This window comes from Nymphalis io, chromosome 9 (assembly GCF_905147045.1).
Source record: "Nymphalis io chromosome 9, ilAglIoxx1.1, whole genome shotgun sequence".
Classification (NCBI taxonomy): domain Eukaryota; kingdom Metazoa; phylum Arthropoda; class Insecta; order Lepidoptera; family Nymphalidae; genus Nymphalis; species Nymphalis io.
The window spans coordinates 11,128,101-11,152,829 of NC_065896.1; the positions used below are offsets into that span (position 1 = coordinate 11,128,101).

The 24,729-nt window shown below is 31.3% G+C and overlaps 1 protein-coding gene across 3 annotated transcripts in view; it reads right to left on the reverse strand.

Moving 5' to 3' along the window:
* The window catches only part of LOC126770539 (cytochrome P450 9e2-like), a 383,011-nt gene that overhangs the window by 192,498 nt on the left and 165,784 nt on the right, over window positions 1–24,729 (reverse strand). Inside the window, exon 1 of one of the 3 annotated variants that reach the window (XM_050489983.1) lies at window positions 19,803–19,821. The exons of the other annotated variants lie outside the window; for them this stretch is intronic. The gene's annotated coding sequence lies outside the window, so the exon portion shown is untranslated. Of the gene's footprint in view, window positions 1–19,802; window positions 19,822–24,729 lie in introns of those variants that run through there. 3 annotated transcript variants of the gene reach the window in all.

Consider the following 24,729-nt stretch of genomic DNA (forward strand, 5'->3'; position numbering starts at 1 on the left):
AAATATATAATTTTATATATATAAAATATAAATAACAATACCACCGGCTCGATAAGACAAGCCACCGACTTAAGAAAAACTGGGGAGCGAAACCGCGAATTTACTCACGTCTAGTACTGTTTAGTTTATATATATATATATATATATATATATATATATATACAGTAACAGGTACACGCGACCCCGACTCGTACACGACCGTTTTTAGTTTGTGGCTAGTTTCGTTGTTGTGTGTGTGGTTTCGCCCGCGGATAATCAAAATTTCGAAAATCCATTTAGTATGCTTCTACAACTTCCAAGTTTCAATTATTTGTCTTGTAGCTTAGCGTGTTTGAGTTGGAGGAGCTGGAGAGCATTATTATTATTCTTACTTAGATTTTAAGTATATATGTATATACCCATATTATAATTTTATTAAAGTATTTCCATATTATTTTATAGTCATGTGTATGTATTTGTTGAAATGTTGTTTAAGTGTGATTAATATACCTTTAATTATAACTATGCCGTACAATAAAATATGATATAAAGAGAAATAATAAATTTTAAAATAAATACAATTTTATAAAAGCCAATTTTCCTCTTAAATTTACCATTTATAAGCAAACATTTAATACATAAATCTTGTTTTCAGATGCTGTAGGGAAAAATAACGCAATCAGATTACAGAACGATCTGTGTCTATGGACGTTATTGTTGCTCGGGAGAAAACTTGTGCCTTGTCTAGTGAAATAAATGTATGACTGAATAAACGAATTATAATGGACCTAAGTTACGTAATGCTGTGGACGTAATATATATATAATATGTATATTAAATTAACTCGTCAGAAATATGTCTTAACGGCTGTAATTGTTTCTATCACAAACGTTTTACAGAATTATATCTTCGACTAAATTCGAATACATATTTCTTAAACTCAGTTTTTTTTAATACAAGCTTATTAAATAATAGCGTTTAGAAATGATGTAAAAATAATTTTCGTCCAAAAATGGAGATCTAATATGATGAATTTAGTCAACGATATATTAATGTCAATTAGATTATTAAGGATCGGTTTGATAAAATCGACTTGTGTTATATGTGACTTTCTTTATAAGGATCATAATCCATCAGATTTAGTTATGCACGATTTTTTTTAAATGTATACTAAAAAATATTTTCAAAAAAAGAACTTTATTTTAGTCTATTGTAAACTTATATTGTACAGTATGTTCAGTTGGTTTCAATAAGGCATAGAGTTGCATAGCTTTTTGGTGGAACTATGAAATATTTTAATAAAAAAATCATAATCTCTAAACACACTTACTTCTATTGTAATATTGCACCTTGTATTGTACAGAGATTATATAGATGTAATCGTTTGTGTAACAACGATTTTTAATATGAATTTATTTGTTATATTTGATATGTAATGGTACAGTGTGATATTGTTTGAATAATTGTCAATGTGCCAATTAATAACGATTCATTTTCAAATATTATTACAGTAAATGTGTTTGTGTACAATAAAATATTTTTTTTTATTTGTAAAATAAATTATTGTAGACAGATGTCTTGGCATATGTGCAATATAGACTTTGATTTTGTGTTTGTAGATTCCCAGGTATAGCAGAAAGAAGAAACGTGATTAAAACGATTTTTAAAAGCTTTTTTCATTCATAACATTATTATTGTTTTGATAGAGCTTATCTTATTTACTTGGTGTTAGGACTTTGTGCAAGTCCATCTTTGGGTTCCAGAAGGGCGAGTGAGCCAGTGTAACTACAGGCACAAGGGACAACTTAGGTTCGAGGTTAGTGGCGCAATGGAGTATTTAGGATTGGTTAATATTTCTTACGGTGTCAATGTCGGTAAGCGGTGTTGACCACTTACCATCCAAAAATAAATTGGCCACTGAACTGCAAAAAACTTAATCGCGCACTTTTACTCGAATAAATTTTATGTTAGATGGTTGATAATACTTTATAATTTTTTGGGTTAACTTATATACCAACATTACTTAGCGCCTTAACAACCCGTCTTGACCCAGCCTTTAAAGTTTGCCAAGCCCATTTTCCTGCAGTGTCATAAAGTATACTGCGCTGACACCAAATAAATGATTCAAAGGCAAGATAATCTTGGCGTTTGCTTTTTACCAAAATTCCTTTTTTATTGTTAACAATAAAAATGAATCGTCCTGTTATCTATGTAATGTGCTATCGAGTTCCCTTGAATATTTATTGGGTTGAGAATAAGATTATGGTGATGCAAATAATCAGCACTATATGGAAACTACACTTGGTGCAAGGGCTTTATGAAAGCCCACCTAAGCACCATACACTTATCACAAATTCTACCGCGAAACAGCAAAACTTAGTATTGTTAAATTCTAGGTTAAAAGGTTAGAGCCCTGTTAGTAGTTCTCAAGGTTGATGGCTAATGTAAGATATGGTTAATATTTCTTACAGCGCCAATACATATGGACAGAGGTGATCACTTACCATAGTACATTAGCTAGTGTACCAAGCTAAACAGCCGAAGTGATGAATGATTTGACCACTGGACTAGTCAGTGTATGTTTTTTTATTGCTCAAAACTATTTTTGCAGACCATAAAATTCCCTATATAAGGATGTTAGTTTAATTCGTTTGTTTTTTAACAAACAAACTGCAAGGCTTCTAATATTTATTTCAATGTGTATCCAAAAAGAAACATTAAACAACATTCATATTATATAATAATAATTTGCCTCTTAATGGAATAATATTACGGACATTTAATTTAAATATTCCATGTTATTTGAAGTCCGTAGGCTATGAAAATGTTAAATGTTTTATTGAATATTGTATAACGTTACATTTCCAAGTAAATAAGGTGCCGTGTAAATATATAAATATATTTTATTAAAATAATAGCCAACGAGAAGGGTCGTCATGAATTTCTTTATCAGAAGCCACACGAGTATGTATATTTTAATAATTTTATCTTTATTTTCTGTTAAAGAAAATATTTTCACGATATTTTATATTCGGTTGAAGCTCGCTCGCTATGTACATAATGTTTGTAATAAATAAGGAAGTGTTGGGGGTTTTTTATATATATTTCTCAATCTGTTTTTGTGTTCAATAAAATCAAATCACTGTGTACACACATAAGCAAGATAAGATGTATAAATACTTATTCTTGTCGCTAAGAAAGCGATCGCTTGCAGGTAACGTTTATCATAGGATTTGACGTAGAAGCAGCGAGATTTGTGCACACTGTATTATATTAATAAATTAAATATGTTTAATATTATTGTATAAACTATAGCACTACTATTACAATACATTGCGGTAGAGTAAACTATCATTCTTGTTTCAAATCTTACTTACAGTTCGTCAATTTCAGTGTGATTTGAGCGACTTTTTTTTATTCGATAGCGTTGACTTTAATACGTATGGAATCCGATTATTGTCAATACTGTGCTGTTTTCGTTCCATAAAATTCGCTTTTAACGTGAACGTTATCGAATAAGAAGAAAAAGTCGTGCTAGACACACTGTATTTAAATTTAATAACAATCGTTTATATTTATACCGTAAGTACAACATTGGAATCGCAAAACTAGTTAATTAAACGAAGTAAAATATATAAAATTATAATATAATGTGTCATCGCGTTACAGTGAACGATTGACCTTAAAATATTTCCCTTTAATGTATTCTGAGTAAATACAAAATGGATCTTTTCATTTAACATTTATTGGTTTAGGTTTCGGTTGAATGAAATATATTTTTTCCTTTGTTAAGTTAGTTAAGTAAATTGAGTTATTTAAATTATTTACATTGTTAGGGTTTTGTCTACAGTATGGCTATTCTGTAAGAACAAACTCGAAACCTCAGTAAACGGACGTGAAATGTTAGAATGTGATATGCGACATTGACCTTAATAATCATAACATTTCAAGAAAACACGCATCAAAATAGTATATCACCATAAGTCGGTTGTCAACATACCACGGCTGAGTATGCATGATAAATTGCTATTTTTTTAAGTTGATATAGTAAATGAATTCTCGTATAACAGACGGGCTCTACGGAAACTAGGTTATGTGAGATTTTTAAACACTAAATCCATCTATCATTGCTGTCCTCGAAATTTTAATTGTACCTACACCGATATAATTAGACTCGTATTACTCACACTCCAGGTAGACTGAGTGGTAAAATTTTCTTTGTCAAATAATTTTTATTTTTTATTATGTTGAATATTTTGTTGTTACAAAAATAATATCAAAATAAGTTTTATTTTAATATCCTTACCTTAACGAATCAAATGTAATGTACAAGCTTGTATTAAAGTTATTGTCAAGTGTAAGTCTTGGGTTGATATTTATACTCTTGATATTTATGTTAATTAAAAATAGTTTGCCTTAGACCGGCCAATGGGCTACCTAATGGTAAGTGGTCACCACCACCTTGAGACATTGGTGCTGTAAATAATATTAAGCATCCCATCGCCAATGTGCCACGAATCTTGGGTACTAAGATGTTGTGCCTGTACTTATACTGGCTCAGTCGCTCTTCAAGCTGGAACCCAACAATACTCTTTCTATTTGCCGGTAGTTTATGTGTTGAGTCAGTAGTATCTATCCAAAGGAATTTGCACAAAGCCCTTCCAATTCGAAATAATAGGTTGTTTTAAATAAAAGCCTGAGAATAAGATTAACATGTCTCATAAATTCTTCTTGCCCTATTCTGAGCGACAAAAAATTAATATGTTTTTTTAATTATTAGTACTTTCATTAATATAACAATTGTTTACAATTAATCTGGATAAGAAATACAAACACATTCGCTGTTAAATCAGTATATTTACTGTTATGTATATATAAATAATTATGTCAAAATATAAAAGTGTAATATTGTTGATAATTAATTTCGTTTGTGGTAAATATTATTTAATAATAAATCTATTGTAAATAATAAATAAAAATCTGAATGTCAATAATAAAATTATTGAAAAAAAAACTATTGTTTTTATTTATTCGATAAAGTTGGAAATCACTGCGTTATTTACTGCATGATTTTTTAAAAGTTTTTATTTGCAGTCCTTTTTTTTATACTGACATAGTTAATAATAATACAAAATTAAAAGTTATAATAGAATTTAGAGTTAGAAGTTTTTCAGTAGAAAGTGCTCAATTACAGCTCGGAACCCATACCTCGGAAAGAACGTACAGCCGTTGGTCCTGGATGTTGGATTTGTCATCGCATCGGAACAGGTAGGTTCCGAGAGATTGTCCGATATAGGTCATCATATTTATTTATTTCAACTTTATTAATGTGAGTAATGGGGTTACCCATGCTATAGAAAAGCCACATTTCTTCTTAAGGAGAAGGCTTGGAGTTTATAACTAAAGTCGGCCATATATGTATATGTGTATTAAATAAATGTGTCTATATTTGTCTCCCTCAAGTCATTCTCAAAAGCCACCTTGAAGTCGGAAGTTGCTAGTGATTCCCATAAGTCGGCCTAGGTCTCAGAAGAGACGGTATAACACCTCTTGCCCGGCAATTATATCGAAGAACTAGGAGACAGACTAGGAGAACATGTGTACAAATGCACTGCTATTTGTACATGTAAACATTTGTGCCCTATTTGCCTGCGTAAGCCAAAGAAAAAAAATAGAAAATTAAAAAAAGGTATGATTTTAACAGATTATTTTCAGACTTCAACCTGTAAAAATAATCTTCTAATATTATAGGCTGTCTGATATAATACTGGAATAGAAATTGAAATCAAATCGGACTTACTTAAGCAATAACAGAATTCTAAGACAACACTGACCCCTCATTTATATTCCGATAACTAAGCGTCTATTTTAGTGAACAAAAGCTTTTATTATGCAAAACAATGGATTGTTCAGTAAGACCTCCATCTTAAAATGCAAATTATGTAATTGACATATCTGTCAAAAACATTCTAACTATTTTTTTTTTAAATTAAATAGACGAAAATCACTTGGTTGTTAGCAGTTGACCTTTTACAGATGTGGTGACTTTCCATTATTATATAGGTGATATTACGGACGGATACCGAATAGCCCGCACCAACATAATTACAGACAAAGGGACATAACATCTTAGTTTCCAAAGTTGGTGGCGCATTGGCGATGTAAGCGATGGTTAACATTTCTTACAATGCCAATATGTGGGCGTTGGTGTCCACTTACCATCAGGTGACCCATTTGCTCGTCCGCCTACGTATACTATAAAAAAACACTCTGTGTATCGAGTATCATCTGTGTGATTGCAAAAAAGTCCGTAACGGTGCGTCAGATCTGCTGCGTGTAACTTAACAAAACTTTAATGCGATACGTTCTCTTCGAATCTCAAGATTGCCACAGACTGACACGCACCGTGTGAAGAGACTCGGTGCAGTGCGTGGCTGTTCGTGGTCATTGGCCGTGCGTGAATAATTCGCAGAATCACGCACAATGGGAATCCTTTAGGCATACATCATATTTATACGATTATTTTTGTTTGAGATCGAGTCCTTCGCTGATATCGAATCTTAATCTGACTGTTTGAGTAGTTATATCTATGCTAATATTATAAATGGAAAATAACTGTCTGTCTTCGACATTTTCACAGCCACACCCACTGAGTCAATTTTAAAGAAATTTAGTGAGAAGCAAGCTTGGACCCCTTAAAAGGCAATTGGCTACTTTTGTTACCTGACCTATCCGCCTAATACGCAGGCGAAGCCGCGAACGCAAACATGAATTTATATTGTTAGAATGAGATAACAAAATCGTTGGATTTGAAGATGAAATACAGATAATAATAGCTGTACACAAGAAAATATGGTAAGTATTGTAGTATTAAAGTAATCCTTTAACAAAAGACACGCGGGCTAGAGAAGGGAGAGAAAGGAGGATACAATCTTTCAACTATTAGAAGGTTCGAATAAAAGCTATTATTATTATTTATTATATTAACGGAATTTAATTAAATTCAAATTATTTCTTATTCTTTAAAACATACCATTTTCCACTTAAACCTAAATCAACCGAAATCAATATTTCTATAGAGTTAGTAAAATCAATCCCACCAACAGCTATCGCCTTTCAGGTATATAGACTATACACTTCTACCGCAAAACGGCAGTGCTTAGTACTATTATGGTTTGGTGTCAAGGGTGAGTGAGCCATTGTGACTACAGGCTCGGGATAGGTCTCAGTTCTCAGTTGGAGGCGTATTGGCGATGTAAGGGTTGATTAATATTTCTTACAATGCCTATGTCTATGCGTGGTGATGACCACTTATCATCGTGTGACCCATTTACCGGTCCGGCATGCTATAAAATATATACTGTCTGGGACAGATCAGGAATGCACTATAACTGAAAACTATATTTTATTGCTAACATATATGTCGCTAGCGAAAATGTAATTCCGATTTCAAACAGTGTCATGTGTATATGCGGTGCGTGCGATACGTATCTTCGTTTAAATGGACGCTGAGTATAATAGCCCGATTAACGAAAGCCCTAATGATATCACTTAAAATCAAAAGTTTGACTATTCTATATAAAATAAATCAACAAGTAATCCACTATTAAACAGGCAATATTTAACCGCGCTTCGTTTAAAGGCATTTAACGCGAGTTAATCAAGTTAAATAGCGGTTGCATTACAGTATTTTACGTGGCTTAGCGTAATTTTCAATTGTGAATTGATTAATCCAAAAATCATTGTTTGAAACAAACAATACATTTGACAGTTAATATAATCTTTGTTTTGCACTAAATTACGTCATAACTTAATAATATGATATTGCGTTTTAATTATTGTTTAATCTTTTAAAATATTGTAATAATGAGGAAATATTTTAATTGGAGAAATATAAATGTAACAACTAATAATAATAACAATAATTGAGTATATTTTTTTACATTACAATCATATTTTCTTCGATCTATTCTATCTGGAACTGTATAGTATAAGAAATTTAATACAAAGCTCAAATTTTTTAACTGATCTCAAACAATTCACTTATGCGAATAAAAGTATCCTAATGGTACCTATATTTTATTTCAATAAGAGAATTGCTTTTAGTAAAACTATGAGATTTTATAGTACTTGTTAAATTTTCAAATGCACGTTGATGGAATTATTATTACACTAGTGTAGTATAGTACACTACTGATAGAAATACACAAAATGATACAGAAGAAATATTATTTTCTAGTGAGAACTAGATCCACAAAGAACAACGTCAAGTAAGCCTGAGAATTAATGAAAATATATAAAGAAACGAAGCATTTGACCAGGTGATTAATGAAAAATATGTGAATTTGGTGTCGTTAATAACCAAACATTTCTCTGTTTTGATTATCATACTAATCAGCTTTTGCCACCGCGATCAAATTGTTTTAACACAAACTTATATAATATACACAGGCTTTCAATAACTATCATTGTAGGGGTGAGACAGTAATAGATAACTCTTGAATAAAAAGTGTACCTAGAATATCAATTACTTGTAATCACAACCGATTTCTAAGACAACCAGGTCACATTAACATTTCCTATATACTTGCGCACATTTATTATAATATTGATGTAATTTAATGTGTCATGTATAAGAACTTTATTATTTCTATATGATTATGATATAAATCACTAATGAGATATTTTTTTTTATAGAATAGGAAGGCGGACGAGCATATGGGCCACCTGATGGTAAGTGGTCACCAATGCCCATAGACATTGGCATTGTAAGAAATGTTAACCATCGCTTACATCACCAATGCGCCACCAACCTTGGGAACTAAGATGTTATGTCCTTTGTGCCTGTAATTACACTGGCTAACTCACCCTTAAAACCGGAACACAACAATACCAAGAAAGAATAATATCTGATAAGTGGGTGGTACCTACCCAGACGAGCTTGCACAAAGCTCTAACACTAGTTAATAACAATACATAAAAAGCAGTAAAACACAAGCTTTGTGTGGTTTGTAACGAACAAAGTAACGGACGGACGAAAATTTTAATATAAATATGATAATCATTAAGGGATTCGATAAATGAACAAAATTAATTATAAATTTATTTTTATGGCAGTCCTCATAAATGTGAAATGATTGTTTGTTATCCGTAACAGCCTCTAAATGTCCCACTGCTGAGCTAAAGGCCTCCTCTCCCTTTTTTTGAGGAGAAGGATTGGAGCTTATTCCACCACGCTGCTCCAGTGCGGGTTGGTGGAATACACAAATGGCAGAATTTCAGTAGAATTAGACACATGCAGGTTTCTTTACGATGTTTTCCTTCACCGCAAAGCACGAGATGAATTATAATCACAAATTAAACACATAAAAATTCAGTGGGCTTGAACCCACGATCATCGGTTAAGATTCACGCGTTATTACCACTGGGCCATCTCGGCTCATTATATAATAATAAATTAATGTTATTTGTTGAAAATCATAATATGTATTATTTTTTGTGTGAAGTTTGTATTGTTTCATGATATTATACTTAGCTGTTACGCTGGACAGGGACACTAATAAACTGTGACACACTAATGCAATTACCATGTTACTACTATGGTTCAAAAATTATTGTTGACTGTTTGTTTTATTGTACTTTTAATATACTATTATAACTAAGAGGCAAGTTTTAGTTACTTCTGGGTTCACGGAAAACTAATCTTATTTATATAACGATAAAGTTTAGTTTCAATATGTCGGTTTTTAGTAAATCGTTTATAATAATAATAATATCTTCATTTGCTCTGAATGTGTGTGTACAAATAAATTACGTTTATGGTTACATTCTATTATTAGGCATGCAAATATATTTTTTTTTCTTAAGAATTCACAAATTAACATAAAAACTTTTTTTTTAAATTATTTTAGCATTAAGTAAGCAGCAGCAGTGTAAACAACGTTTAAAAAATTATAATAATTAACTTAGGACTATATATTAATTATTAAATTCAATTAGAAAATCAGTTACACAATAATAGCACTTATTTTTGACGAGCTGGTTGGCGTGGTTGGTAGATACTTGCATTTTCACGCCGAAGGTTGTGGGTTCGATTCCCACCCAGGACAGACATTTGTCTGCATGAACATGTCTGTTTGTCCTGAGTCTGGGTGTAATTTTCTATATAATTATGTATTTACAAAAGAAAAGTAGTATATGTAGTTAATCAGTTCTCTGGTTCCCATAGCACAAGCTTTATACAAGCTTAATTTGGGATCAGATGGCCGTGTGTGAAAAATGTCCCAGGCTATTATTATTATTATTAATTAATTAATAAATGAATTGCTTCTTAAAATTTAAAACATTGTAATGTTTTCATAAAATTAAATATTCTGTTATAAATAACAGTAGCTATGCTTAAGATACTGTTTTTTCAGTATAGCAGTTTTGTAATTGCTGTACATAATAAATTTTGATATTGTAACCCCAGTTTTGTTCTGTTCGATTTCTGGCGTTCTTTAAGCGAGAAAACAGTATTTATTAGTTTTCACAAATATAACACTATAAAGGAAACGTAAAAAGATTTTTTTTAAATGGTCTGCATGTGTCTATGAGCTTGAAATAACTTATCTGTTATTAGTAATTGTGGTTATAAAAAACAAAGTTGCGAAAGTTATGATTTTTTTTTTTACAACTTTACACATTTAATTTCTTGAGATCTATGTAACTTGGAACTAAATAATACACTCGTAATTGATAAGTATTGTATTGTTAAGGATCGATTTATCTTAGTTAATTCTCTTGTTACTTTGTCTTACAGATAACTCATTTTCTTTGTACACTTTTAATATAAGTTTTTCAAACATAAAGTTATCTCGTTAGTACAACGTTCAACTTGTTAAGGTTTCGAATAACGCTATAAGAAATTATCTTTTGTTTGCTTCGAGTTTTCTAATACAGAAAAACAGTAAGATTATTATTTAAAAAGTCCTAATTTGTGCGACAAAATCGTCAAACATTTTTTCATCGATTTTATTTGGTTTATAATAATTTATAAGTATAAATAATTTATAAGTATCAACACGGTCTAGGATGTAGCACGCTTGAAGGGCATTGAGGTGACAAAGACAGGAGGTAATTGACGAAAGGTTCCTCTCGGTCAAATCAATATTCCGAATCGGTAGCTTAACATTTATTTTAATACTGTCACATGATTATTCAAAAGTGTCAAAGTTAATAGTTTTTTGGATTTTATTATATTAATTATACAGTTATTAGCATCACAGTATATTTTAAAGTACTAAATTGAGCTACTCGTATGTGTATTAATATCAAATCTCATGTACTTGCCTTTTGTATTAGAATACAAAAACAACGAGCTATTGTTACTTAAAGTCATTGAGCCGAGATGAGAGGCGTTAGTGTAGCAGTGAGAGATTAACATCCTGTTACATAACGTTACTTAATGGTAGAATAGCAAATTGAATACCCAGTCAAAACAAAATTGTACTCAATAAAAATGTACTCACTAATTATTATTTTAGCTATAAATTTTAAATATGCTTAACAAAAAGATAAAACAGCGTCCAGATATCCCGCGGAACTCTGACCACATTTGGCGTTAGGGACCGGACGTGATCCCATAAATCATACAGTCCTACATCCGTCTGATACCACCTTAATGGTAAGTACAATTTATGTGAATGCATTTTTTAATTAGTAGATATATTATATGCGACGATTTATATATTCTATAACATGTATACTAAATATATATCTAGTAAACTTAAAGAGTGTAGTAAATGTGTAGCTTGGATCGTGCTTAACTCGTTTCAAATAAAAATATAATTTTATTATCTATATCATAGACCATCATCATTTTATTTGAAAAATGAAAAAGACTCTCAACGGTCTTTCGCCAGATCATCTCAAGTCTGATGTGTAAGGGACACATCCATTGGACACATTTGTTCCGATACAGCAGTAGATTTTTGTCAATTAATAAGCGAGTGTAACTAACGCTTCTTTATTTAATATAGAGCGAGAGAGTTGAAACGAAATACCAAACGCTTTATATCATTTCCACGACGTAGGTAATCTTCCAAACTCCAGGCTGATACTTAGAAATTCTGGACGGAGAACTCTTGAACACGAGAACTCGGGATCTACTGTCTGATAAAATAAACGCAGCATCAACGAGGTGATCATAAATAAGAATATTATTATTATTACACAAATTACTACAAAAAGGTAGCAGAGTAAATAATAGCAAATGGAGACCCGCTTATTCAGTGACTATTTATTTATATATTGGTATAAGCTAGTCATTCCATTACTAACATTTTTTTATAAATATATAAAAAGTATTACTGAAATCTTAATCTTAGTTTTAATATTTGAAATAAACTTATTAAAATACTCATTTACCGTTGATAAAATAATAAAGTTGCTTGAAATATTCATTAAAGGCTGTTGTTACGCCCATATTTCTTTATTTTATATTTTTGGTATAATAATAAAATGAAATATCATGTTTGTTAATTCCAATATTTAAAATGTTATCTATAATAATATTGTACAGTTGGAAAGTTTGTTTGTAAATTTCAAGAACTACTAGTCTGGGAGTAAATGTATTTGCATTGGTTAGCTTGTTTATTCAGAAGCTTACCATTTATAATGTTATATCTACTAGATATCCTGGCTACATCCGGATCGTACAATTGTAATACATAACATAACACTTGATTTACACGGCGCACTCCAGTAAAGCTTCCAAACATCATGATTTTTTTCGACATCTTCAACAGTTATCGTCATATCTCAGCCGATTCACAAGATTTTAATTATAAACCAAACTCTTCTTTATCAATAACTCTGTCATGTTTCATCAACGAAAACTCTAAGAAAATCCATTTGATATTTTTTACCGAGTTTACCGCGTTTAGACAGGCAGACAGACGCGGCGGGGAGTTTTGTTTTATAATATGTAGTGATACAGATTGCCTTATTTAGTCTAGTGGTTAAAAGCAAGCAAGCTATATTTTATAAATACATTCTACCTAAAATTGTGTCTAGGCATTATATTAACCGAGATAGCAGTTAAACTTATAAACAAACGTAGCTCTGACAATAATTTGCATTCGACAACAAAATAAAACAAAAGTGCAAGAAAAACTTGGCTTGGCTTGCTTGGCTTTATTCAAAGCGAGACAAATTGAAGGAATAAAATGCAATAACTTGATGGAAAAACAATTTTTAATATTTGAATAAATATTTCATTGTTAATTTAATAAAAAAGATACTGTCTCTCTCACTTTTCGAACTGGAACACAACAATACTAAATATTTCTCTTTGACGGTAGAATGTGTAACGAGTGGATGGCACCTACAAAGACGGGCTTGCACAACACCTTAAAACCACGTATGACAGTACTAAAATCGAATATTTCAATGATTTAACATAGAGTATAGTAGCGAGTCACACTCGCCAGTTAATATATTCTACATATATTATGGCTACATAACCAGCCTGACAAACTTACTAATCTATGCTGGCCACAAGAAAAGAAGAAAAAATAATGCCTCAACAGCCTCAATTGCTTTCAGACATTGAATTTTGTAAATAATTTTGAAAGTTTGTCAAACAATCACGCTAAGCTTTTTTTATCGTTTTTTTTATTGTTTTTTACTTTAACTAATAATTATTAAGATGAGATATAAATTTGAATTGTAATTTAATTTTGTTTGATGAATATCATAACAGAAGTTTCTCGACAGTAAAATCAATATTCCTAGACTAGATGGTAGATTTCAATCAAATTTACTTAAGAATAACGATTCAATAACGCTTGTGGGACCGTCTTGTATGGAGTCTATTTTGATTGTGAATCACATGAATAAGCTCACTACACAAATGTATTATTAAATTCTCAAGATTTGTAGTCATAAATAATATTATACATAATAAATTGTTGTTACATAAGACTAGATCTACACCCGTACGTAGTTGACGTATTTATGACACGTACAAACGATTTGCTTCTTCGTTTTTGATACGCACCGCTAAGATCTGGAATACCCTCCCAATCTCCGTTTTCCCCATCACTTACAATATAGGGGACCTTCAAGTCAAGAGTGAAGAGGCATATTCTAGGCAAGCGAGCTCCACCTTAGACTGTACCTTCACTTTCCATCAGGTGTGATAATACGTTTAAGTAGTCAAGCGCATATATATATAGGATATTATATATTAACAAAAAGAAAGGCTAATGTCACATATTTTTTCTTGTAATATCTATGCGGAACTCTAAAGTACTATCATTTAATAAGAAATGAAAGGAAATGAATCTCTCCCAAGACAATGAGCTCAGCAAAAGAATAATCTTAAGTTTCATGATTGTTCAGCCTTCGCAAATTGATTTATTCAACTATTCTCTTAATACTTACAAGCTGAAGCGTATTTTGTTAGAATTTACGAGAGTATAAACGTTTTATTTATTTTTTTGTTATAAAATAAGTATAAAATATGTTACAATTAGGAAGATGAGCTTATTTTTTATGATCTCAAAAATTATATTTAAAGTTTAAAAAATACTGGCGATTTTTTTTTTACGATATCTGCAAAAATGTTTTTTTTTTTAAATTTTTAAAGTTACGAGTTCTTAAATTATTTTCTGGAACGACTGATCGACGTGTGACGTCACATCGCCCAACGTCGCTCGGTCGCCCATACAATTTCGTCTGAATTTTCGCGTTATTCTTTTTTTTTTATAGAATAGGAAGGCGGACGAGCATATGGGCCACCTGATGCTAAGTGGTCACCAAACGCCTTTAGACATTGTCATTGTAAGAAATGTTAACCATCGCTTACATCACCAATGCGCCACCAACCTTGGGAACTAAGATGTTATGTCCCTTGTGCCTGTAATTACACTGGCTCACTCACCCTTCAAACCGGAATACAACAATACCAAGTACTGCTGTTTTGCGGTAGAATACCTGATGAGTGGGTGGTACCTACCCAGACGAGCTTGCACAAAGCTCTACCACCAGTATTCTTGATTTTATTTATATTTCGGTTAATATAAAAAAAAACTTTCATATACTTATTATACTAATTTAACAAATAGAACTCGGGAAAAATACTTTTTCTATATATATTATCAACGAAAACAAGTAGATATTTTCGTGATGAGCATTTTAATATGAGTTAATGTACATTTTAATATGAGTTAATGTACTCATATTAAAATGCTCATGTATGTAGTGAAATTTGTCGTATTTATAAGTTTTTAGTTTTAGAATCCAACATTTATTTTTTACAGGCTAGTTATAGGTATTCGTTTAATATTAACATAATTCAGAATTTCAGAATGTTCGTTATAATGGACTTGATACGTTGAATACCGATAGTGTTGCCATCGATGAAAAATGCATTTCAATGTTAATATTAGATATTACATTTTATTGTTAATCTCAAAGGTACTTTGTAAACAACGCCTTATCGGCAATGATATAAGTTGAAAAAATCATTAATGACTGTAACCCATTGAAATTGAATTTTACCATATTTGAAAGTCAAATACGTCGTCTTAATTAGTATATATGATACAAATGTCACTCAAATAGCCTTATAAGGGGGCTTTTGAATCGCCATGTTACAGTATATAATTAAACGTAAAGCTGCCACCTACTCTGCTTTTTCTGTATTTTAATGACATGTGCAAATTAGCATCATTCAATGTTATATACCGGCCGCGTTAATATTTGTCGGGAACACGTCGATGAGTATAAATTTGTGTCTGAAATAACAAGTTTTTAGTAACCAAAGCCTGAGATTGGGGCCAACCAAACTTGGTACAACTTAACCCTAATACTATACGATAAAAGTTAGCGCGATGACTTCTAAAATGACACCTTTTGACCGTTATGACTTCTAAAATGACCATCCCCTCATTTTGAGAACACTGCCTCGCTACCAAATCCAGTATCAGGACGTTAGGTTCCGCGGTCTATTGGACGGTGAAGCCAAATTAGCCTCTAAAAGCTTTGTGTGCAAGGTAAGTCAGTACTTCACGTCAGCTCCTCGCCTAAAATTCTACAAGGCGAAAACTCAGCCCCACATGGAGTACTGCTCATCTCTGGGCGGGAGAGATGTTATCACTCTGCATCTTCAATCGCATCTTTTACGGAGAATGCTCTGAGGAACTGTTTAGATTCTATACAGTAGTATAGAATAAAAATTAATATTGAATATTAGATTTCATATTTTTAGCCATGACTTACAGTCGATTTTCTAAACATATACGATTATTATATGATAATAATAATTATATGTATCTGTTTGTACCAATCGAGGTATGTTTGTATGTTTTTGTGGACGTATTCAATTAACAAACAATAAAACGTTATTTATATAAGTTAAATATATATTATTTATATATTAATTCTAATGTAACAAAAAAGGGAAATCATTAGGAATAGTGTAATGTATATTATATTATCTTTCTACGAATGATATAATTATATTACATAACATGTCAGCGTTACATCTTAGTCCAATCGCTCAGACCCTCGTATTATCAAATATCCTAACTAATATTATAAATGGGAAAGTAACTTTGTTTGGTACGATTTCACGTCTAACTATTCAACAGATCATCATTCAATTTTTCATACACGTTGTCAAGCGTACAGAAAAGAACATTTCTTCAACCCCCCCCCCCCCTCACACTTGGGTGAAGTAGTATCTACAACTAGTGTTTAGTTTTTGTATCTTTTTTCTTTAAATATGATATTGTTCATAATTTCTATACTAATATACTGAATGCGAAAGTTACTCTGTCTGTCTGACTGTCATGCATTTACGGTTAAGCCACTGAAGAGATTATGATGTAATTGCTATGAAGCAAGCTTGAACCGCAAGGAAGGAAAAAGGCTACTAAATACTATTAAAAGGTATTGAATACAGAAACATGTACATATGTATATTTATACCTGTATTTCTATTTGTTTAATTTATTGTTTTTTTGTTATTGTGCATAATAACTAATATTAATAATAAAAAAGGATAGCTTAGCAATTAGGAAGATGTAAATTAAAAAAATATATTATTTTTTGTACAAAAATAATCTTTGCACCATTATAATAACATGTGTGAAAAAATTATGATTATATCATGTAAACTTTTTTTTTATAAGCAAATGAATTTGGGCGCTCTCGTATAATTCTTGCTCCGTCCGAGTTTTGACTGTGACGTCACTTCACCCAATCGTTATTGCGGGCGAGTTTTTTGCAATACGCGCGTTGATAATTTCGTATTTGTTTTATCCCTCTTTGTGGTTTAACGCCCCAAATACGTTCATTCACTTATAATAATATTATAACGATTATTAATATATTATTTTATGCTAAAATAAGAGCAGTATTTTCACGTAGACTAACAAATAATCTACCGAAAGTCGATCTTATGATTGCCGATTCTTTCACAAATCACTAAATATATTAGTGAGCTTATTATTATTGTTTATTTTAATATTTTTTAATGCAGTGATCAACTGCAACTGTGATCGGCAATAAGTCAGTATTCTTCATGTAGATACTAGTGCTTTCCGCTTTCGATAGAAGATAATATCGATATAGAATATAAAATACATTTCTTACAATTTAATTTTACGTACGCAGTTCGAGGTGCGATAGTTACGATATAGAGCCACGGCATATTATTGTAAATTTTCCTCTAGTAAAATTGTGCAAATAAAATTAACAATCTCGAATGTCAAGAATGCAAACATACTATGTCATTGGTAGCACTCATAGCGATGTGAAGAGCCTACTTTTAATGAAATAATCTGTTACTGGAAGAAACTTTTTTTATTTTAAAGGGGGGCAAACAAGCAGGAGGACTGTCCAAGAACAGCGGAGTGCTTGCAGGTGCGTTGTCGGCCTTAAGGGAATGAGTAGGCTTAGGCTTTTCTTGAAGGTTTCTATGTCATAACGGTTCGGAAGAAATGGCAGGAAATGCTTTAAAAATAGCGCTGTAGTAGTGGATTTACTTTATTTCACCAACCCGCATTGGAGCAGCGTGATGAAATAAGCCCCAAAATCTTCTCCTCCAAAGGGGGAGGAGGCCTTAGCCCAGCAGTGGGACATTAACAGGCTGTTACTGAGGTTACTATAGTTGCGAAAATATACTATATTTTTACACGAATAAAGAGACGACAGACCATGCATCACAAACTTTTAACATATTACATGTAATCGGTCATCGTGCCAAATCAACAAGCCCCACGCAGAATGCTTGTCACATTATATTAACTTGTATCATTTCCGTCTTATAAAAATATTAAAATGTATTTTATAAGAGATTTTTATGTGTATACTAATATTTTTAAAAGTAGAATGAAAACAAGCCTGTAATTGCTCCAGTGCTGGGCGTAGACCTTCTTTCAACTTAAGGTGTGGATATATAAATGTCTTTATTTGAACGACATTGATTACTTTTTCCTTAGTAATCGTGACAGAGAAATACTTTAACAATATATATATATATATTAACCTTGATCACATAAACCATTTTATTCGTTTCAAAAAAACCTGAAAACAATTAGAAGTAATAGAAATATATATGCAAAGTACTGATTTATTTATTAAAATTTTTTTCTGAGATCATAAAAAAATGTATTTACATCGAATATTTAGTATCAAAATACTAAGCTTTCGGTTACATTTTTTAAAGTTTTTTGGCAATTTTCACTAGTTATCGAGACATTTAAATCAGTGCGGGACGTGACGTTGTGCTGGACAGGGCGGTGTGAGGCCTACGCGCGGCATTTTCACGATAACACCTCTTAATAGTTTGGCCTGGAAATTATTCCACCTCGTATATACCCTATATAGGTTTCATTATGTTTTCTTTTACGACATGACTTATAAACACTAATTAAGTACCTATATGAATATTTGTATTTGTTCCTTTGATTTTGATGTATGACACAATTACCAGATTATTTTTTAAAGGTTTTAAAGTATATAAACATAAGATAATCAAATATAGACTAAGTAGTGATAGTTAATATTTATATTCCATAATATATACTTCTTATGAATGTATTAAATTGGGCGAACGACCCATTTCTGCAGCACGAATATCGTATTAAAAGCGGCTACATTACCCCAAATTACAATGTCATGTCAAATTATACAGTGAATGCAGCTAAAATATACTGGGCGATCGTATCTAAAACATTTAACAGTCTTAATATTTTTATTTTTTTTAGGGAAAGCAGATGAATTCCTGGACTATGGTAATGGACCAGTTAAAGTTCTCGCATTGCACTGGCAATGCGAGAACTTTAACCGATCCTTGTACTGTCAATGCGCTGCCAGCCTTATAATCTAAAATGCTATTTCACATTACTTGTAATTACACTGGCTGACTTAAAGCAGCCTATTAATGTCCCATTGCTGGGCTAAGCTGAGCTGAATATAAATACCTAGTTGTATTGTGTTTCTTATTACTCATACATACACATACCTAAATTATGTGTACGATTGTACCTTCATACGTTTAATGCAAGGTCCCTGAATTTCTTACTTAAATTGTCACTCAGCTCAATGAAATTGTGCAAAGATAAGCGTCGAATAACAATCAAATATTTTGAATACGCAACTGGCTATTTAATAACTATAAGACCGCCAGTAAAATTCCCAGGTTCTTAATGCGTAACTAGATGTGTCTCGTAGAGAAACAGTGTCTGAAATTGATCAAATAAAGTTGTAACGTACAATTGGGAAATATAAAAATATAATATAATATAATATATAATAGCCTAAGCACCTACCTTCAACAGCACCAACTAGCTTACGTAGACTGGGCCCAGAAAGTGTCTTCGGTCCTCCTTTTTACACGTCTTCCGTAGGTTGCTGAAGGGAGAATCAGGGAGTATCGTCCACACTTATATATATGATGATAGAATTCACGGAGAACACAGATTACAGTTATTTATGAAAGCACGTAACATATCGACCGGTCTTACGCTCTTCTCATGGGTGTTTTCGTAAATCTTACAACTAGGTGACACTCACTTATAAGTTTTTCACTTTTTTTTATTGTATTATGTGGTGAGTTTTGTGTTTGTTGTTTTACGATAGCTTAAATAACAATTCCACTTTTAAAACTAGCTTACACCCGATTAATGGGATAGTAGTGAGGTAATCGTTTGGAAAAGGAAAACATTCTTTTCCTGTGGTGCACGATATATTACCAACTATCTACCCGCATTTCGAGACATACATGCATTACTTACATTGCATTAAAATGTTTCTTTTAACATTCCTTAAATGTGATTAAACAAAATTGTTTTGTACTCACTTACTGTTTTCGTACGCTTACAATTATTATGGCATAATTAAATTATTTATTTGTTTCAAAATCTAAATTTAAATTTTGTAGTTTTTAAGTGAGCTAGGTGGTTAAATCATAAATATAAAGAATAGAGAAATAATATCATATATTTTATAGTGAACTTATCCCCAAGTCGGTCGTATCCCCAAAGGGTGCCAATAGGTATTTCAAATCAATTTTATGCATTTTTAAGAGTTAATAAAGATTACCTTGGTCGTTTATAGATATATATTTTAGTTATTATTACTTTATAATTATAATAATAATATGGTAGCAGTTGCAACCAACATACGAGCCACTCTGGAATCTTATTACATAGTCTAAAGCAATCCAATTATACGATGTTCACCATTATACAATACGTCATGTAGCTTTTAACGGACCGTCAATAGCACCACGTACCTATTTTTTATCTGTCTCTACGGTCTCACTTGGATAGGAATGGACCAATTAAAATCAAACTTTGACAAAAAACATGAGTATCAGGCTATTTTTACACAAAAAATATTATAGGGAATATTTAAAATCATAAATCAAAGTAAACTTTATTTAAGTAGGCTTTTTCGTTATTTTACAATATTAAATTAAATGGAAAACTACCACTGGTTCGGAATGTAGATTCTTCCGAAATTCTCCTAGGCAATAAGCAGTAGTAATTCATTTTCATTAAATATTTACATATAACTAGCATTACTTTATATAATTTACAAGTTTTTATTCAATTTTGTTATTAGTCAGTGAGGACCAAATCTGCAACTTATTTATTAAACAAGTTCCTAGCATTTGAGCTGGTGCCGCTGACAATGCAGTCAAGTGTACTTATTTTTCTTTGAACTTATTCATTTTTATAAAATAGTTGTAACAAATTTTCCTTTGAATTAAGCTACAAAATTAAAATATTGTTAATTATGTAGCCTAATTTAGTTATATTAGTTACTTATCAACAACAGATTTGCTGTTGTTGTTGATCTTCTATAAATGTATAAAAAAACAATGTAGTGTGCGGTTTGCAACAGCATCAAATGTAAAACAAATCTGTTTTTATTTCTCCATATAAAAGTGGATAAAAAATATTTTTCTTTATTACATAAACATTCGCCGCTGACGGGTTATACGAATATCAACTCCCAAGAGGCAGCGAAAGCGTTAAATTTATACGTGTACATTTTAAGCTCAAGTAAACTCAAGTAGGAATTATGGTTATAACGGAAATTGCTTTTATTTTTGAAACCTTCCTAGGTGTTAACTCCTGTGAGACGTACTCTGTAATAACTTACTTGTATAAAAAGCAAAGACGGCAAAAAAATACTTTGATTAATAAAATTTCGTTGCGATGTTAAATTATTGTCGTCCGTCAAAACTGACGTCATTGTGCAATGGGCACGAAACGTAATATGCAGCATAACGAGCAGAGTGCGGCGTATAAATAAGGCAAGATATCATCTTCTGGGCTCACGCCAACCACACCTGCATCTAGGGTAACCATAACACAAGTTGAAAGTTTCAATATTTCGACTTGTAAAAATGTAAAGAATCAATTTAAAAGTTTGTCGTACTACGCTCGAAGACTGATATACCGCGTTTTGTGAATATCGTATTCAGGAAATCTAAATGTCTGCTTTGACGGAATTTAATTTACATTTCTATTATATAAGTATAATCATTTCAGGAAGATAGATACGACGTATATATTTTTATCTTAGTTTTTTTAATCATGGTTGGTCAATAGTAAAAATCTTTAATTGAGTTCTAGTAAAGGCATTTTTTTTAATAAAATAATGAATATATTTTTTATTTCTATCCGTCGCTAATTGTCAAAGCCTGGTAAACCTACAATACACCTGTTATAATATCAGACCGAAGCAAAATACAAACAATTAGCTTTAATTCTGAGACTTAGAGAAATAGCGTATATTGGAAATAGAGATTAAGTTAATTAGCGCTAAACTAACCACTCTTTTGATTGCTTTGTAATTCGGCACACTCACCTATAAAATGATAATAGACTGGTACTATATAGCGAAGATGTATCTTGTAAAGGTCAACAATTTACGATTGTATTCTAGAAAGAAGGTTTTATGTATTTTGTTTTAAATAATCGATAGGGGATAGTGCGAAAGTTAAACATCAATTGCTTACAATAGGTAAAATAAATTTATAATATTATTATATATATAAGACAACAAGATATATAAATATATGTTATATATATTTATATATCTTGTTGTCTTCCTACATGTGTTGTTAAATTTATTATGATTACCTAATTACTATTTTTTATTGATATTACACCCCCTTTTTTCACGCAGTGGAAACCTTGAAAAGGTACCTTAGTGGGTAAGAATCCCATATAACCCATGAGGGATAATTACCCTCTAAAACCACTGCGATGGCCGTTTTCGGCCATCGCAGTGGTTCCACGGATCGGAGAGGCAGCGGGATCGTATTGATGGTGTTGATGTGTGATGATTTTTGTGGCTCAGCGGAGCACTCCTCAGATTTTGCACTCCAGTCCTAACTTGAACGTTGATGCTTTGAATGTGATATGATAGGAAATTTTAAGCTAACGGCGTCAGTTTAGTTGAATTTACATAATTCTGTGATGTTTCAGTATTCGGCCGTTTATTTCACTTATATAAAACCTAATTTCCATTGACTAACTACATTTTTTAAAGTAAATATAAATTTATATATATAATATATAATAAAATTCCACTGGTTCATTTATTAATTACATTCAAGTATATGACAAATGTTTATCATGGATAACTAGCGAAAAATCTTGTGTTTGTATAGGGTTATACAAGAATTGCGTGATTTAAACGTCTAAGATTGTTTTTTTAATAATTATTTTAACAATGAAAGTTTTTCTACTGTTTTGTTACTATTACGTTCATGAATATACGTTTAAACGTTGAACCGAACCGCAAATTACAGTTATTATGTGTTTAAATTGTGAAAGTTTAAAACTGTAATTTAGTCCCTTAAATTCGAAGTCAGTAACTTTAGTGTTAATGTTATTTATGTTATAATTGTTTTAAGGCAAGACAAGATGTACTATTTAATTTGCAAGATTATATTTAAGAATCATATTAATATTTTAAGCATTTCTTTTATTAAATGATATTGAATTGATTCAGCACTATATATAAATAAATAATTGTCGTACGGTGTACGACGGAGTTCAGTCGAGCTTATCTCAACCAGCCAGGTCGTAAGTGCGGACTAAGGGATTTTTGCTTGTGTTAAGATAAAAGGAAATAAATTATGATTTATAGCTAAGAAAATTTGTTTTCATTCTTGAAAGCCGAAGTTGTAAGTTAACTCGTGAAATGTTGAATACCGACTTACGCTGATACGCTATTTTAACTATTTTATATAAGTTTTATATAATTACTATAAGTATTTAAATTTAATAATTATTATGGTTAATACGCATATCACTATTTGACATTACGATCATGTTCAGTGGTGACTTACGACTCTTTTCTTACAAGAATAGCTAAACTGGTGTGAGACTGAAAAATAGTTGTCATCGCCTAGTCTAGAGTATAACAGCAAACATTATAGTCAAAGATTGATCAATTTTTTTCTGCTGGGAGGGACTAAGCACGCGAATGACGAGGGTCAGTTAGTTGGGGTGATTGTCAGAATAGCCTCTGTTAATATTTAGATTAAGGCTAGACAACATGAAGCTATTAAATAGGAATTAATATATTATACAATATTTATAAATATAAACAAGTGGCTTATAGAATTGTATTATTGATGGTACCATTTCTATACATCTTAGTAGTCAAATATTCTATCGACCAACAATACATATAAATAGGTTTCTTATAGGTAAGCGTGCTACATCCTAGACCGTGTCGATGCTTAACATCAGGCAAGTCAACGGTCAAACGCTGGCCTATTAATAATAAAAAATATATATATATTTGTGGTTCATTTTAAATAAGCCAATTTAGTAACGGGAGCTGGGATAGGAATATGAAATTTAAACCATGGGCAATAACTGATTATGCCAAATGGCTGTGCACAGTCGATCACTTCCCATTAGATACTGAATAGCATGGAATACGTCTGTACGTTTTCATTACAATATTTAACTCAAATTTGAAAGTAATTTTATTGAAATTATTATTTTATTAACACCATAATTATACAATCACAAAACTGTTGTAATGTTTTTCTAATAAATTATGTAAAAATAAAACAGAACAGCTTTATTAGAGTTCGTATCTCATCGGCTAACTCTACTACAGCGTCAAATTTACAATGAGATTTCCTTCGGGATCAATATTTCATTACACAATGTTTTATCTATAATAGTTATAATAACTTTTGACGGAATATGTTTCTAT